The following is an 18,285-nucleotide window of genomic DNA, read 5'->3' as shown; positions in this document are numbered from 1 at the left end:
ACTTACACAGATTTTTTTTTCTAAAAAAAAAAAACAGGGGCGCCTGGGTGGCTCAGTCGTTAAGCGTCTGCCTTCGGCTCAGGTCATGATCCCAGGATCCTGGGATCGAGCCCCGCATTGGGCTCCCTGCTCAGCGGGAAGCCTGCTTCTCCCTCTCCCACTCCCCCTGCTTGTGTTCCCTCTCTCGCTGTCTCTCTCTCTCTGTTGAAAAATAAATAAAATCTTTAAAAAAAAAAAAAAACAAAGACCTTGTTTACAATGTTTGAGAGTTTTTACTGCAAGGGGCAAAAGTGTTTTGTATATCAAAGGAAAACCTTATCGGTGGCAGAGTCAAAGGCCAAAATGCTAGCCACTGCTGTGTGGACTCAAGCTTGAAAGCTACAAGAATATCAGCAGCCGCTACAAGGACATCAGCAAGACCTATGGACTCAGAATATAGCTGCATACAGTAGCCACTGTAAAATACTGGCTGTGTTTTATTTCCCTTTCATTATCTCCAAACTCCCAGTAAAGTCTTACTACAAGGTATAATTTGGTTCCAGTCAAAGCAGAGTAACTAAACCAGATTTCTTTTCCACCTGAAATGGACAAAATAGATGAAAGAACAGTTGTGAAGGCACTGGGCATCCAGCAATAAAGGACAGCAATCTTTGAAAAATGGGAAGCAAGCAACATGAGCCCTTTGATAGCCCTTGCTTATTGCCTTGAGAGACTTTCCAGGCCACAGACAGGAAGGCAAAATTAAGACAGAGCCTGACAAACTCTCTGAGCTGAAGAGACAGAACTAAAGGTCCACAGAGATTATGGCAGCTAAAGTACACAGAACAGAGAATAAGAAAGAAGAGAGATATACAGAGAGAATTCCAAAGATTTGCAGAAGCCCCCTCTTGAGTATTCAGCTGAATACTAATCAATGCATACATGGGAAGAAACTATCTAAGGCTAGGAAAAAAAGCTATTGAAAAGGATTTAAGGTAACTAGTTGGCACTCACACAGCGCTGGAAATAGTGCTTGTTCCCACCACCAGAATGGAAAACTTCATGACTTATGGGATACGGGGTAGAGTACATAGAAGAACCTTGCCTCAATAGCAGGGAATAATTAGCCCTAGACTGAGCATTGCCCCAGTACCCCCTAACAAAGGAATTCAGAGAAAGCAGAATTTCTACCCTCAAGGCATTAATCATACATCAGAGCATAGCTGTGGCCAGCTAATGGCAACAGGAGGACAGCATGTTGAGTTAACTAAAGTAAAAGGTCATAGGCAACCTGGCACTGAGTCCTGCACCACTGAGAACAATCAAAATGAGCTGGAAATATTTTGATATGGCTAATTCTATAAAATTATGGATGTTTATAAAATATAAAATGTGATGGGGATCATTTCTATAAAACTGAAGGAAACATTTCCTCACATCATAGTTAGGATATAGTAGAAACTCTAAGACCTTCTCTTAACCATCTCTCTAGATTCATCAACTCTTTTTATTCCCTCTCAAACATATTAATGATCCCTCCTTCCTGCTCAATACCAAAGGATTATCTCAAGTATCCTGGAGCTCTTCTGCTCCCACTAATTGAAGTATACCAAGAGCCTATCAGGAAAAAAAAAAAAAAGACTCAGTTTGTTCCATAACCTTTACATGTCAGTTGTAATTATAATTATGTAATTTTAATGGATATATAAGCTTATCAGGTAATAGTATAAGAAAAGACCTGTTATTTCTTTGAAAATTAATTTAAATGCTTGGAGACAATAAAAATGAGTTACAAAAATTGTCAAATTGAGTCTGGATGAAAAAAATGGTAAAAGTGGGGGCAAAGTGAAGGAGAAAATTATAAAATATCAAGAAGGATTATTCAGTTTGGTAGCTTCTCAACTGTCATTAAGTTCTCTTCCATAAAGACACCAAAACTGGAAATCTTACTCAATGTACTTTGGGTGCTGTTTAGGCAAAAAGAATTGTATGAGACTCAATCAACAGACCTATACTAAAAATGGGAGTTGGCCCAACATCAAGAAATTAGCTAACATTTATATTTCACCCATTAAGATAAAATAAAATATTTAAGGAGTGTGTCTATGTGTAGAAAAATAAATGAACTTTTCACCTCCAATAATGAGAACAAACATATTTTAAAGCAAATATTGTGTTGTATTATAAAACACTGGAAATAGCTTAAATTGCAATTTTACTTAGGCAAACTTGAATTTTACATTTATATGTAAAAATACATTAGTTCACACAAAAATATTAATGCTTTTTATGTGTAAAATATTTTACACAATATATCTATAAACTGTCCATATAATAAATTTCAATATAAAGGGAGCTTTTAAAATAGGGCTAATTAATGACACTTCAAAATTCTGAGAGAATGATGAATTACTTCTAAAAGTTGCCTTTTAGACAATTATAATGACAAAATAATTTCATGTCATATGTAAAATTGATGATAATTTTAAGGTAATAAAATATATAAAATATCTAAGATTATAATTCCTATATTATCTCCAAGTATTATGAGTATCATGTATTTAAAGCTATTTATAGTAAAACAAAGTGACAAGAACACATAGCTATCCATATTTTACAATGAACAATATAAAAAGATAATAGTATGGATTTACAACTTAATTAAATAGTCAAACTTTGACTGGAACAGCTTCCCATAATTGCTATCTATTGCATTTATTTCCAAACACCCTATTGATTAATATGCCACCAATAAACATTTCTTTAATATTATTCTTGATGTCAATTTAATTCTTTTGAAGGGAAAAACTAAATCTTACAACTAATATGTCAGACTAAAGTTAACTATCCATTATTTTTTCCAATATTTCATTTTCTCCCTAAGTATGAGCAAGCTTGGTTTATTATATTATGCTGAATTAGCAATAATTTCTATCTTTGATTTTTTTCATATCTGGTAAAAAAAAAAAATCTCATTACCATGCTTTGAAATTAGGAATGACAATATTATCATTTTTTTCTAAAAAATGACACCTAACCTTTACAAAGGGCTCATTCACTTATACAACAAATATTCATTCAGCAATACAGTATGCAAAGCACTATGAAGTATACAATGATGACTAAAGCATGGTCTCTGCCAGGTATCCCCAAGTAGGAAAACAAACTATTTCAATGAGTGGTTGTAAATGTCAGCATCTTCAGATATATTCCTATATAGTATAATAAAACAGAATTCCACAGCACCCACTCAAAAAAAATACATATACATGATAATAATCCTCAATATGCACAATTCCTAAAGCTTTCACTAGTATTTTATAAATCCTTAAAAATGAATTTTAAGAGTCTATGAGTTGCTTTCAGGGTTCCAGTTCAAGATGGTGACACAGTCGGGTACTGAATTTATCTCCTCCTGTGGACACTTCAAATCTACAGCTACATCCAGATCATTCCCTCTGAAAGAAATCCAGAAACTAGCTAAATGACTCCTACACGCCATGAGAACAAGAAAAAACCCACAATGGGGCGCCTGGGTGGCTCAGTTGGTTAAGCGACTGCCTTCGGCTCAGGTCATGATTCTGGAGTCCCTGGATCGAGTCCCACATTGGGCTCCCTGCTCGGCAGGGAGCCTGCTTCTCCCTCTGACCCTCTCCCCGCTCATGTGCTCTCTCTCTCTCTCTCTCTCATTCTCTCTGTCTCAAATAAATAAATAAAATCTTTTAAAAAAAAAGAAAGAAAGAAAAAACCCACAATGAAACAGGTAGGAAAGGCCGAGACACAATCTTGCCATAAACCCCACCTCTGCGTGACAACACACAATTGGAAGAAAATTCACAACCTCCAGCTTCCCCCGAGAAGTGAATGGTTTAGACCCAATATCTAGTACCCCAACTTTTAAGACTTTCACCTAAGGGATGAGCCTCCAAAACACCTAACTCTGAAAGCCAACAAGGATTGCATCTACAAGACCCACAAAACTAGAGTAAACAAAGAAACAGTTTTTAATGAGTTCATGAGGATTCACCATGACTATCTCCTCAGAACTCAGTGCAGAGGCAGCATACTGAAATATCCAATTTTAGCCTGAAAAAAGGAGGCCTACTTGGATATATGAAAAGCTGTAGCTTGAGGGTCAGGCTTCTAATTTAACACAGGTCTAGGAGCCAACTGCAGTCCTCTCCGTAGGCTGGGGAGGCCAGAGGGCACCAGCTTCACGGTCTCCCTCTGCCCCACTCCAGGTTGCAGGTATCTCCCTGGAAGAGGAATATGCATATATCTAGTGTCCCTGTTCTCACAGCTGCCATCTGCGGGATGAACCCCTCGGTTGTCTGGCTCTGGCTGCCAGTGGGGCTTACACTGGCAAGTCCCTCAGGACTATAGAAAATAAGGAAACAGCCCTTAACCAGATATTCCCCCGGGGCTAAGCACAGAGGCAGAGTCAGAAGCAGTCAACTCCCAGTCGTTCCCTGAGGAAGGATTATGTGCATGTCTTGGGAACTGTAGCCTGAAGGTCAGCCTTCTAGTTTGACATACAACTAGAAGCTAACTATAATCCTCTCCAGAGACCAGGAATATTGGCAAGAACAAACTTTATGCTCTCCCTCTAGCCTGCTCCAGATAGCCAGTGTCCCCATGAAGGGAGCAGAGGCACATGTCTAGCACCTCTGCTTTTGTGGCTGCTGCCCTGAGGACATACTGTGGCTGCGGTAGCCAGGGCAGCCTGTGTTCATGAGATCAGCCGGATTGTGGCAAACAAAGAGATGTTTCTTGGCTGTCTGCCCCTAGAGCTCAGACTCTGACCATAGCTCAGAAGAGTAACAACCATTTACCAGTCTCCCTGAAAGAGGTCTATTCGCATACTTTATTTTTTTTAAGATTTATTTATTTATTTGAGACAGAGAGTGAGTGCAACTGGGGTAAGGGCAGAGGGAGAGACAGAATCTCAAGCAGACTCCCCACTGAGCATGGGGCCAGACATGGGACTCAATCCCACGACCTTGAGATCATGACCTGAGCCAAAATCAAGAGTCAGATGCTGAACCAACTGAACCACCCAGGTGTCCCTATTTGCATACTTTAAAACCTGCTCTGTGAGAATCCAACTTCCTGCATCCCGGTGCTGACTGAGATCATCACTTTTGGGACAGTGACAAGTCTTGACACACTCTCAAAAACTAGTAGTCACTAAGAAGAAAGAAGGCTAGTTGGATAATCACAAAGATGTGGGAGAAGCCTAGAGCTAAGACCAGGGAGAGGTGGCTCAAGCCTGAGAGAGGTGGCTGTTTTATCTAATGCACAGAAACCAAGGAAGAGTCAAGGAAAATGAAGAAACAGAGGAATATGTTCTAAACAAAACACCAAAATGAAACTCCAGAAAAAGACCTTAATGAAAAGGAGATAAGTAAATTACCTGATAAAGTGTTCAAAATGATGGTTATAAGGATGCTCACCAAGATCAGGAGAACAATGCATGAACAGTGAGAATTTCAGTAAAAATGGATAATATAAGAAAGTACCAAACAGAAAAAACAGTGCTGAAAAATATAATAAATCAAACAAAATAAATCAAAATAAATCAAATCAAAATATAATAAATCAAATCAAAATATAATAAATCAATAAATCAAAAGAGGGGTTCAAAGCATACTAAATAAAGTGGAAAAAGGATCAGTGAACTTGAAGACAAGGCAATGAAATTCTACCAATCAGAGGAGAAAAAAAAAATAGAGTGAAGATAGCTTAAAGGACTTATGGAACACCAGCAGGTAAACAAATATTCACATTATAGGGGTCCTAGAAGGAGAAGAAAAAGAGAAAGCACCAGACAGCTTATTGGAAGAAATAATGGCTGAAAACTTCCCTAACCTGGGGAGAGAAACAGACATCCAGATCCAGAAAATATAGAGAGTTGTAGAAAAGATGAAACCAAAAAAAATCACATCAAGACACATTATACAGGTATATCTTAAAGGTACTGCAGGTTCAGTTCCAGACCACTGCAAGAAAGCAAATATTTCAATAAAGAAAGTTAAATGAATTTTTTGGTTTCCCAGTATGTATAAATGTTTATACTACACTGTAGTCCAGTAAGTTTGCAATAGCATTATGTCTAAAAATGCATACTTTAATTTAAAAATGCTTTATTGCTAAAAAATGTAACCATCATCTGAGCTTTCAGCAGGTCATAATCACTGATGACAGATCACTATAACAAATATAATGATAATGAAAAAGTTTTAAATATTGTAAAAATTACCAAACTTTGACACAAAGACATGAAGTGAGCAAATGCTATGAGAAAAATGGCACCAGTAAATTTGCTCACTGCAGAGTTGTGACAAACCTTCAATTTGTAAAAACACACACACAATATCTGTGAAACACAATACAGTCAAGCACAAAGAAATGATTTTTGCCTCTACTTAAGTTGAAAAAGTTAAAGAAACAAGAAGAGATTGTTAAAAGCATTAAAAGAAAAATAACTTTTTACATGCAAGAGACTTCCAATTAGACCTATAGCAAATTTTTCAGCAGAAACTTTGCAGGCCAGGAGGGATTTACACAATATATTCAAAGAGCTGAAAGAAAAAAAGTGCTAACCAAGAATACTCTACCTGGAAAAGTCCTTCATAACTGAAGAGAGAACAAGAGTTTCCCAGGCAAGCAAAATCTGGAGAAGTTTAACACAACTACACTGACCTTAAAAGAAATGTTAAAGGAACTTCTTTAAGCTGAAACAAAGTAACAAGTAAATATATGAAAGTACAAATCTCACCAGTAAAGAATAATTTAGAATAATTTAATGTTGTAAAGGTGGTGGGTAAATCACTTACGAATCTAGCTTAAAGGCTAAAAGACAAAAGTAGTAAAATAACTATGACTGCAATAACTTGTTAATGGATGCACAAACTAAAAATATGTAAATTGTAAAATAAAAAAAACATAAAACATGATGGGGGAGAGTAAATATGTATAACATTTAAAATGTATTTGAACTTATGTTGTTATCAACTTAAAATAGATTGTTATAAATACAAGATGTTTTATGTAAGCCTCCTGGCAACCACAATGCACAAACCTACAGTAAATTTAGTAAGTACACCAAAGATAAAGGAATCTAGCATACACAACAGAAAATCATCAAATCACAAAGAGAGGAAGAGAAGAATGGAACAGAGGAACTACAAAAACAAACAAACAACAGAAAACAATTAACAAAATAGCAGTTAAGTCCATACCCTTCAATAATTAAGTGTAAATGGATTAAACTCTCCAATCAAAAGACAAAGAGTGGCTGAATGGATTTTAAAAAAAACAAGACTCAGCTATACGCTGCCTAAAAAACTTACTTCAGATGTAAGGACACAAAAACTGAAAGAGAAGGGATGGGGGGAAAAATTCCATGCAAATGGAAACCAAAAGAAAGTAGAGGTAGCTGTGTCTTAACAAAAGAGATGTTAAGACAAAGACTGTAGGGGCACCTGGCACTTGGCCTTTGGCTCAAGTCATGATCCCAGGGCCATGGGATCAAGCCCCACATCAGGCTCCCTGCTCAGCGGGGAGCTGTTTCTCCCTCTCCTCCCTGCTCATGCTCTCTCTCTCGCTATCTCTGTCTCTCTCTCTCTCAAATAAGTAAATAAAATCAATTTAAAAAAGACAAAGACTATAATATGAGAAAACAAAGGTCATTATGTAATGATAAAAGTTCACTCCAACAAGAGGATATAACATTTGTAAATATTTATGCACCAACATAAGGGCATCTAAGTGCATAAAGCAAGTATTAACAAACCTAAAGGGAGAAATAGACAGGAATACAATAATAGTAGGGAACTTCAATACCCCACTTTCAATAATGGCTAGAGCATTCAAGCAGAAAATCAATAAGAAAATAATGGGACTTAAACTACATGTAAGACTAGATGGACTTAACAGACATTTACAAAATATTCCATCCAAAAGCAACAAGACTACACATTCTTCTCCAGCACATATGAAACATCTTCCAAGATAGATTATATGTTAGGCCATAAACCAAGCCTTAAAAACTTAAGAAGATTTATCATATAAAGCATCTTTACTGACCACAATTATATAAAAACAGAAATCAATTACAAAAAGAAAAGTGGAAAATTCACAAATATGTCAAGATTAAACTACATGTTACTGAGCAACCAATGGATCACAGAAGAAATCAAAGAGAAATAAAAAAAATCTTGAGACAAATGAAAATGGAAATACAATGCACCAAAACTTATGGGATGCAGCAAAATTAATGGATGCAGTTCTAAGAGGAAAGTTCATAGCAATAAAAGCATATTTTAAGAAACAAGAAAGAACTCAAAAACCAATCTAACTTTACACCCAAAGGAACTAGAAAAAGAACAAATTAATCCCAAAGTTAGCAGAAGGAAGGAAATAACAAAGATCAGAGCAGAAATAAATGAAATAGAGACTAAAAAGATAATAGAAAATATCCATTTTAAAAAGAGCTGGCTTTATCTAAAGATAAACGAAAGAAACAAATTAGCTAGACTTACCAAGAAAAAGAGAGAAGATCAAATTAATAAAATTATACATAAAAAAGGAAAACATTACAACTGTATGACATAAGTACAAGGGATCATGAGACTACAATGAATAATTATAAAATAACAAATTGGAAACCTAGAAAAAATGAATTCCTAGAAACATATAACCTACCTAAGATTGAATTTTAAAGAAACAGAGAATCTGAACAGACTGATTACTAATAAAGAGACTGAATCAGTAATCAAAAACCTCTCAACTACAGGATCAGATGGCTTCGTTGGTGAAATCTACCCAACACTTAAAAGAATTAATACCAATTATCTCAAATTCTTCCAAAATAGAAGAGAAGGAAACACTTCCAAATGTATTTTATAAGGGCAACGTTACCCTGGTACCAAATCCAGACAAGGACACTACAAGAAAAAAAAATTACAGGCCAATATCCCTAATAAACACAGATGTAAAAATACTCAACAAAATACAAACTGAATTCAACAATGCATTAAAAGAATCATACACCATGATCAAGTGGGATTTATTCCAGGGATGACAGGTTGTTCAACATCCACACATCAATCACTGTGATACACCATATTTTAAAAATGAAGGATAAAAACCGTATGATCTAAATAGATGCAGGAAAAGTATTTAACAAAACTCAACATTCATTTATGATAAAAACTCACCAAATTAGGTACAGGAGGAACATACCTCAACATGATAAAGGCCTACATGATAAGCCCACAGCTAACTTCATACTTGGTGGTGAAAAGCTGTAAGTTTTTCTCCTAAGATCAGGAAGAAGACAAGATGCCCACTCTCACCACTTCCCAACATAGTACTGTAAGGCCTAGCCAGAGCAATTAGTCAAGACAAAGAAAGAAAAGGCACCCAAATAAGAAAGAAATAAGTAAAACTGTCTCTGTTTGCAGATAACATCATATTTTATGTATAAAAAGCCCTAATGATTCCACCAAAAAACTATTATAACTAATAAATTCAGTAAAATTGCAGAATACAAAATCAATATTCAACAATCTGTTGCACTTCTATACACTAACAACAATCAGAAAGAGAAATTAAGAAAATAATCCCATTTACAACTGTATCAAAAAGAATAAAAAGGAGGTGAAAGATCTATGCACTGAAACCATAAGACACTAATGAAAAAAATTAAAGAAGACACAAATAAATGGAAAGATATACCATGCTCAGGATTAGAAAAATTAATATTGTTAAAATGCCCACACTACCCAAGGCAATCTAGAGATTCAATGAAATCCCTATCAAAATTCAAGGACATTTTTCTCAGAAAGTGAAAAAACAATCCTCACATTTATATTTAACCACAAATGATCCCAAATAGCCAAAGAAATTGTATGAAAGAAAAACAAAAGCTGGAGGTATCACACTCCCTGATTTTAAACTATATTACAAAGTTATAGTAATCAAAACAGTATAGTACTGAAATAAAAAGAGACACACAGATCAATGGAACAGGATAAACTAATTTACAACAAAATAACCAAAAATATATAATGGGGAAAGAACAGTCTCTTCAATAAATGGTATTGGAAAACTGGAGAGCTACATGCAAAAGAATGAAACTGGACCACTATCTTACACCACACACAAAAACTTACTCAAAATGTGTTAAAAACTTGAATGTGAGACCTGAAACCATAAAATTCCTAGAAGAAAACATAGATGGTAAGCTCCTTGACATCAATCTTGGTGATGATTTTTTAGATTTGACACCAAAAGCAAAGACACCAAAAACAAAAACAAATAAATAGGACAACCTCAAACTAAAAAGCTTCTATATAGCAAAGGAAACCATCAAGAAAATGAAAAGGCAACTTACCAAATGGAAGAAAATATTTGCAAACCATATCTATAAGGGGTTAATATCCAAAATATATGAGGAACTCATACAAATTGTAACAAAAATATAAACAACCCAACTTAAAAATGGGAAGAGGACCGAAATAGACATTTTTCCAAAAAAGACATGCATATGGACAAGTACATGAAAAGGTGCTCAACATCACAAATCATCAGAGAAATACAAATCAAAACCACAATGACTCTGAAACTAATGATACACTACATGTTAATTAACTTAATTTAAATAAAATAAAAAATTTTTAAAAACACAATGACCTATCACCTCACACCTATAAGAATGGCTATCATCAAAGAAATAAAAAATAAAAAGTGTTACGGGCGCCTGGGTGGCTCAGTTGGTTAAGTGACTGCCTTCGGCTCAGGTCATGATCCTGGAGTCCCTGGATCGAGTCCCGCATCGGGCTCCCCGCTCGGCAGGGAGCCTGCTTCTGCCTCTGACCCTCCCCCCTCTCATGTGCTCTCTCTCTCTCATTCTCTCTGTCTCAAATAAATAAATAAAATCTTTAAAAAAATAAAAAAATAAAAAATAAAAATAAATAAATAAAAAGTGTTGGAAAGGATGTAAAAGAAACCCATGTGCATTGCTGGTGGAACCATAAATTGGTACAGTCACTACGGAAAACAGTATGGAAGTTCCTCAAAAAATTAAAAATAGAACTACCATATGATCTAGCAATTCCACTTCTGAGTATTTATCCAAAGAAAATGAAAACAAAAGCTAATCCATACCCACACATTCCACTAAAACCTTATTTACAATAGCCATTACTTACATAGCCAAATCATGGAAAAACCTAAGAACCCTCCAATGGATGAACAGATAATGTGAATAGATAATGTGATGAATAGTTATATATATATAATACATATAGAACCAAAAATACACACACACACACACACACACAAAATGGAATATTATTCCACCATAAAAGTGAAGGCAATTCTGCTCTTTGCAACAACATGAATGAACAGGGAGGGCACTTTGCTAAGTGAAATAAGTAAGATGAATACTTTATGATATCATTTATATGTGGAATCTAAAAATACTGAACTCATATATACAGATATAAGATTGATTGATGGTTGCCAGAGAGAGAGGATGAGGGGTGGGTGAAGCTAGCAAAGGTGATCAAAAGATACAAATTTCTAGTTTTAAGATAATTTCTGGGAATATAATGTACAGCATGGTGACTAAAGTTAATACTGAAAAATAAAATAAAAATTAAAAATAAAGTTAACAATAGTGTACTGTATAATTCAAAGTTGATAAAAGAGTAGATCTTAGAAGCTCTCCTCACATACAAAAAAATTCTATGTGAAGTTATGAATGTTAACTTATTGTAATCATTTCACAATATATATAGATCTATCAAATCAGCATGTTGTACACCTAAAACTAATATAGTGTTATATGTCAATTACATCAATAAAACTGGGGAAGAAATACTTTCCCCTGTAAGAGCAGGGAAGAAATGATTTTTTAATTTAAAAAAAAAAACCTGAGGAAGAAATAAATACAAAAGTGACTACATTGAGGAACTGCTTGATCATTTTAAAATAAGAGTACCAGTTCTCACTTTTAATCAATCTTAACCAATTTCCACTCATAAGAGGGTTAAGTAATAAGGAAAATATCACCTTCACCATGCTAGAAATTCAAGTCCCACAGATGTAACCAGGGCAATAACTGTCTAGCAAATTTATCCTTTCAAATACCACTTCATTCAGAACAGTATTGCTGTTAATCAATAAGTTCAAATTTTTCCCAATTGTAATTGATGCATTCCTTATATAGAAAATTACAGAAATGATTTTAGGGCCCATTTGTATTATCTTAGTTCACACAAAACTCATAAAGAAGTCAAAGTGGTTAATTCTACATAATGGAAGTATAAAGTCAAACCAAAAGCAACATAAAAATGTACTGAAGGCAAACATTTAAAATTCTGAACAATTACAATAGTACATTGGGATGTCTGGGTGGCTTAGTCAGTTAAGCATCTGCCTTCAGCTCAGGTCATGATCCCAGGGTCCTAAAATCGAGTCCCGCATTGGGCTCCTTGTTCAGCAGGCAGCCTGCTTCTCCCTCTGCCTGCCGCTCCCCCTGCTTGTGCGCTCTCTCTCTCTCTCTGACAAATAAATAAATAAAATCTTTTTTACATTCCATTTGCAACAGCATCAAAAGAATAAAATACTTAAGAATAAATTTACAAAAGCAAGTCTTGTAAAAATTGAAAACTACAAAACATTGCTGAAGGAAATTAAAGAAGACATCCCAAAATTGAATGAGATCCCATGTTCGTATTATTAAAGTGACAATACTCCCCAAATTGGTCTACAGACTCAGTAGCCTGACTAAACCTTGCTGGCTCTTTTGAAGAAACTGAGAAGCTGACCCTACAATTCATATGGAAATGCAAAGGACTGGGGACATCCAAAATAATCTTGGGGAAAAAAGAGCAAAACTGGAGTAATCACACTTTCCAGTTTCAAAACTTAGTAAAAAGCTATAGTAATCAATAGAACTGATATCCCAGAAATAAACCCTTACATTTATGTTCAACTGACTTCCAACAAAGGTGCAAAGAAAATTCAGTAGGAAAGTAATAATATTTTCAACAAATTGTGCTGGGACAATTGGATATCCACATGCAAAAAAAAAGAAGGAGGAGGAAGAGGAGGTGGATCTCTATCTCACACCATAAACAAAAGTTAACTCAACATGAATCACAGACCTATGCCAGAGCCAAAACTGTAGAACTCTTAGAGAAAACCATGAGAGTAAAATTTCATGATCTTGGGTTAGGCAATGTATTATATACACTACCAAAGTTATTAGAGAAATAAATGGTAAATCAGACTTAATCAAAATTTAAAACTTTGAACCCCAAAGAGCCAAAGCAATATTGAGCAAGAAGAACAAAGCTGAAAGTATCACACTCCCTGAAGTCAAAACATATTACAAAGTTATATAGCATAAAAACAGACTTACAGATCAATCAAACAGAATAGGGGGCTCAAAAATAAACCCATACACATGTGGTCAATCAATCCTTAAAAAAGATGCCAAGAATACACAATGGGGAAAAGATAGCATCTTTAATAAATGGTGCTGGGAAATCCAACACGTGCAATATCCACATGCAAAAGAATTAAACTGGACCCATTTCTCACACCATATACAAAAATCAACTCAAAAAGGATTAAAGACTTAAATGTAAAACCTGAAGCAATTAAACTCTTAAAGGAAAACATAGGCGAAAAGCTTCTAGACATTGGACCGGGCAATGATTTCTTGAGTATAATACCAAAAGCACAGGCAACAAAAGCAAAAATAGACTAGTGGGGCTACATCAAACTAAAAAACTTCTGCAAAGCAAACAATTTAACAAAATGAAAAGGCAACCTATGGAATTGGAGAAAATATTAGGAGACCATATATCTGATAAGGGATTAATATCCAAAATATATAAGAAACTCCTATAACTCTAAAGCAAAAAAAATAAATAACCCAATTAAAATATGGGTAAAGGACCTAATATTCTTTCCAAAGAAGACATACAATAACCAAACAAGTTTATGAAAAGGTACTCAACATCACTAATCATCAGGGAAATGCAAATCAAAACCACAATGAGATATCACCCTACACCTGTCAGGATGGCTACTATCAGAAAAACAAAGGACAATAAGTGTTGGCAAGGAGGTAAACAGGAACCCTTGTACACTACTGATGGGAATGTGAATTGGTATAACCACTACCAAAAACAATATGGGGATTCCTCAAAAAATTATAAATACTAGTATCACTCAATCCAACAATCCCACTTCTGGTCATATATCCAAAGGTGAAATATGGATCTCAAAGAGAGATCTGTACCCCTATGTTCACTGCATTATTCACAATAGCAAAGATACAATGCAATCTAAATGTCCATTCACAAATGGATAAAGCAAACATAGTATATACACACAATGGAATATGATTCAGCCTTTAAAAAGAAGGAAATCCTGCCATTTGCGACGTGAATGGACCATGAAATCATTATGCTAACTAAAATAAAGCAGATTCAGAAAGTCTGATCAGAAAGCATGATCTCATTTATATGTGGACTCCAAAACAGTCAAACTCATAGAAGCAGAAAGTAGAACAATGGTTGCCAGGTGCTTTGGGACTGGGGCGGGGTGGTGGGGCGGGGGGAGGCGGTTAATGAAGAGAGAATAGTCAAAGGGTACAAAGTATCAGCTATGTAACATAAAAAAGTTCCGGATCTATTGTACAACATAGGGCAATGATCAACAATACTGCATTGTATATTTAAAATTCACTAAGAGGGTAGATCTAACGTTAAGTGCTATTACCACAAAAAAAACAAAAAACAAAAAAACAAGTAGGGGAGGGAGGAAACTTTTGAAAGTGATGAATAAGTTTATAGCATTGATTGTGAGGATGGTCTCATGGGTATATAGTTATTAAAAAATACATCAAGTTGTATACATTAAATATCAGTTTTTCATACTCAATAATACCTCAATAAGTCAGTTTCTAATAGATTTTAAACTTCTGTATTTCAAAAGACAATATCAAGAAATTGAAAAAACCCACAGAATGGAAGAAAATATTTGTAAATCATACATACAATAAGAGACTTATAGCCACAATCTATCTTAAAAATTCTTACAATTCAATAATAAAGAGACAAATAACCCAATTTTTTAAATGGGAAAAGAATCTAAATAGACATTTCTCCAAAGAAAAAATATAAATGGCCAATAAGCACATAAAAATATTTTCTATCAAAAATATGATCTAAGTTATTAAAGCTTAATTAAAAATGTGCAAGGGATTTAGTAAAGCCCTTAGTAGAGGTTATTTTTGATTGTTTAAAGACAGGCATATTTTTTTAGTAGTCAAAAGCAAAGGACTAAAAACTACTTGTATAAGAGATAAAAGAGAATGAATGTATATGTATGTTTATTGGAGACTGTCACTCTAATAACTGTTATATATGGTGAATAATTATTATAATGACATAGTAGAAAAGTAGTATCTACATTGCAACTAACTTCTCTCCATGAGAGGAATATAAAGATCATTAAAAGAGTGGGAAAAAGGATGCTGAAAACTCTCCTTTACAACACTAAGTAAAACCCTGAGCAGAATGCACCTCTCTCAGAAATCCCTGGAGACCCTACAGAGCCCACTATGTAGCTAAAACACAAAATTTGAGCTATAACAATTAGTTCTCTTTGGCACAAAAGTTAACAGCAGCTTTAACTGTCTTTTCATTTTACCTCTCCCATCAATGATAAATTGAGTCTGAGAAAGGTAAGATTCTTAACAAATTACAGTTGAAACACCTTTGGAAGTCTTTGAATTCTCAGTTCTTCTATCTAGGACAAAGTCAGCAAACTATGGAAAACAGGCTAAATCTAGCCTGCACTGCTTATATGTACAACCCACAAGCTAAAAATGGCTTTTACATTTTTTTAACATACAATGTTTTCTTAGTTTCAAGTGTACAATATAGTGATTCAATAATTCCATACATCACCCAGTGCTCATATGACAAGTGCCCTCCTTAATCCCCATCACATATTTAACTCATCCCCCACTCCCCTCCCCTCTGGTAACCATCAGTTTGTTTTCTATAGTTAAGAGTCTGTTTCTTGATTTTTCTTTCTTTTTTCCCCTTTGTTCACTTGTTTTGTTTCATAAAATCCATATATAAGTGAGATCATATCGTATTTGTCTTTCACTGACAAACTTATTTCACTTATTATAATCTCTAAGTGGCTTTTACATTTTTAAATGGTTGGGGAAATGCTCATGGATTAGAAGAACAAATATTGTTAAAATCTCCATACTACACAAAACAATCTACAGATTTAATGCAATCCCTGTCAAAATACCAACAGCATTTTTAACAGAACTAGAACAAATAATCCTAAAATTCATAGGGAATCACAAAAGACCCCGAATAGCTGAAGCCATCTTTTTTTTTTTTTTTTTGCCAGAAATCTTATAGAATATGTAATGGGATTTCTTAATTTGGAATGACCTTGTGAACTATGCTTCCATTGTTTTCTAGATATGCTAATGGTGGTTCCCATTTTCACACAGAACTTAAGTTTAATTATTACCAAAAGTAAAGGGAAAGTGAAAATGAGAACTGGTTTGGGAGTATTCTACCTTTGTCCCCACCACCCTTTGGTCACTGCCAAATTAAGTAGTTCCTCATGCTGCTCTTTGAAACTTGGGTTTGAACTACCTAAAGATAAGCTTTCTCTCAGAAAGATGGTCCTATTAATTTGATGGTGACTTTTGCCATTGCATTCCCCTCTAGGACATATTTCACTTCCAGAAGTTCATTCTGCTTTGCCAAGCAAAACAATGTGATATATCCTGCCAATAAGAAGACAGCAAATACTCAATAGTGGAACATAACCTATTTCAAGAGGCCAAGGGACGACTCTAAATAAATTACATCTTAGTTGTTCCCTACTGCTCACTTCATACTCTAATGATATGAAGAAATTAGTTCTTGTCTCAAATTATATACTTTCACTAGTAAGATTAGGGTTAATAATATGACTGGAATGTAGGAATGCTTCAGCTACCATACAGATGAAATGACATAAATGTACATATCTTCCATCTCACCTATTTTGAGGAAGACTTCTCACTGTGTTTAATGTGCTGCTGGGACGGCTTAAAAAATAATAAACTGAAGAAATTTTTTAGCAAAAAGGAGGAAAGGAGAGCTTTCACTCTTTAAATGTGTACATACTACTATGTGGTAGGCGAGACTGTCTTTTTCTATTGTGAACACAGTATCATTTTTGAAAGCTGTGTCTGTCTGACTGTAGAATATAAATACAATGCCTGTTACATGTTAAAATGTTAGCTGAAGCAATCTTGAAAAAGAAGAACAAAACTGGAGGTATCACAATCCCAGATTTCAAGATATACTATTAAATAGTAGTAATCAAAACAGTATGGTACTGGCACAAAAACAGATACACACATCAATGGTTCAGAATAGAGAGCCTAGAAATAAACCCATGATTACATGGTCAATTAATCTTCAACAAAGGAGGCAAGAATATACAATGGGGAAAAGATAGCCTCTTCAACAAATGGTGCTGGGAAAACTGGACAGCTATATTCAAAAGAATGAAACTGGACCCCACTTTCTTACATCATAAACAAAAATAAATGCAAAATGGATTAAAGACTTAAATGTGAGACCCCCAAACCATAAAATACTAGAAGAAAGCACAGGCAGTAATTTCTCTGGCATTGGCTATAGCAACATTTTTCTAGATATGTCTCCTGAGGAAAGGGAAACAAAAGCAAAAATAAACTATTAGGATTACATTAAAATAAAAAGCTTCTGCACAGCAAAGGAAACAACCAAAACAACTAAAAGACAATCTACTGAATAGGAGAAGGTATTTGCAAATGGTATATCCAATAAAGGGTTAGTATCCAAAATATATAAGGAACTCAACATAAAAAAAGCCACAAATAATCCAACTTAAAATAGGCAGAGTACCTGAATAGACATTTTCCAAAGACATACAGATGGCCAACAGACACATGAAAAGATGCTCAACATCACTCATCATCAGGGAGATGCAAATCAAAACCACGATGAGATATCACCTCACACCTGTCAGAATGGCTAAAATAAAAAACACAAGAATCAACAAGTCTTGACAAGGATGTGGAGAAAAAGGAACTCTCATGCACTGCTGGTGGTAATGTAAACTGATGCAGCCATTCTGGAAAATAGTATGGAGGTTCCTCAAAAAATTAAAAATAGAACTACCATATGATCCAGTAATTCCACTACTGGG

At 34.8% G+C, this 18,285-nt stretch overlaps 1 protein-coding gene across 2 annotated transcripts in view; it reads right to left on the bottom strand.

The window, feature by feature from the left end:
• Nucleotides 1–18,285, bottom strand: part of CTNNA3 (catenin alpha 3) — a 1,573,809-nt gene that overhangs the window by 1,414,492 nt on the left and 141,032 nt on the right. The window lies entirely within an intron of this gene.

This window comes from Leptonychotes weddellii, chromosome 6, assembly GCF_054177405.1.
Source record: "Leptonychotes weddellii isolate Sample4059 chromosome 6, ASM5417740v2, whole genome shotgun sequence".
Taxonomy (NCBI): domain Eukaryota; kingdom Metazoa; phylum Chordata; class Mammalia; order Carnivora; family Phocidae; genus Leptonychotes; species Leptonychotes weddellii.
This window is presented reverse-complemented; position numbering and strand designations above follow the sequence as displayed.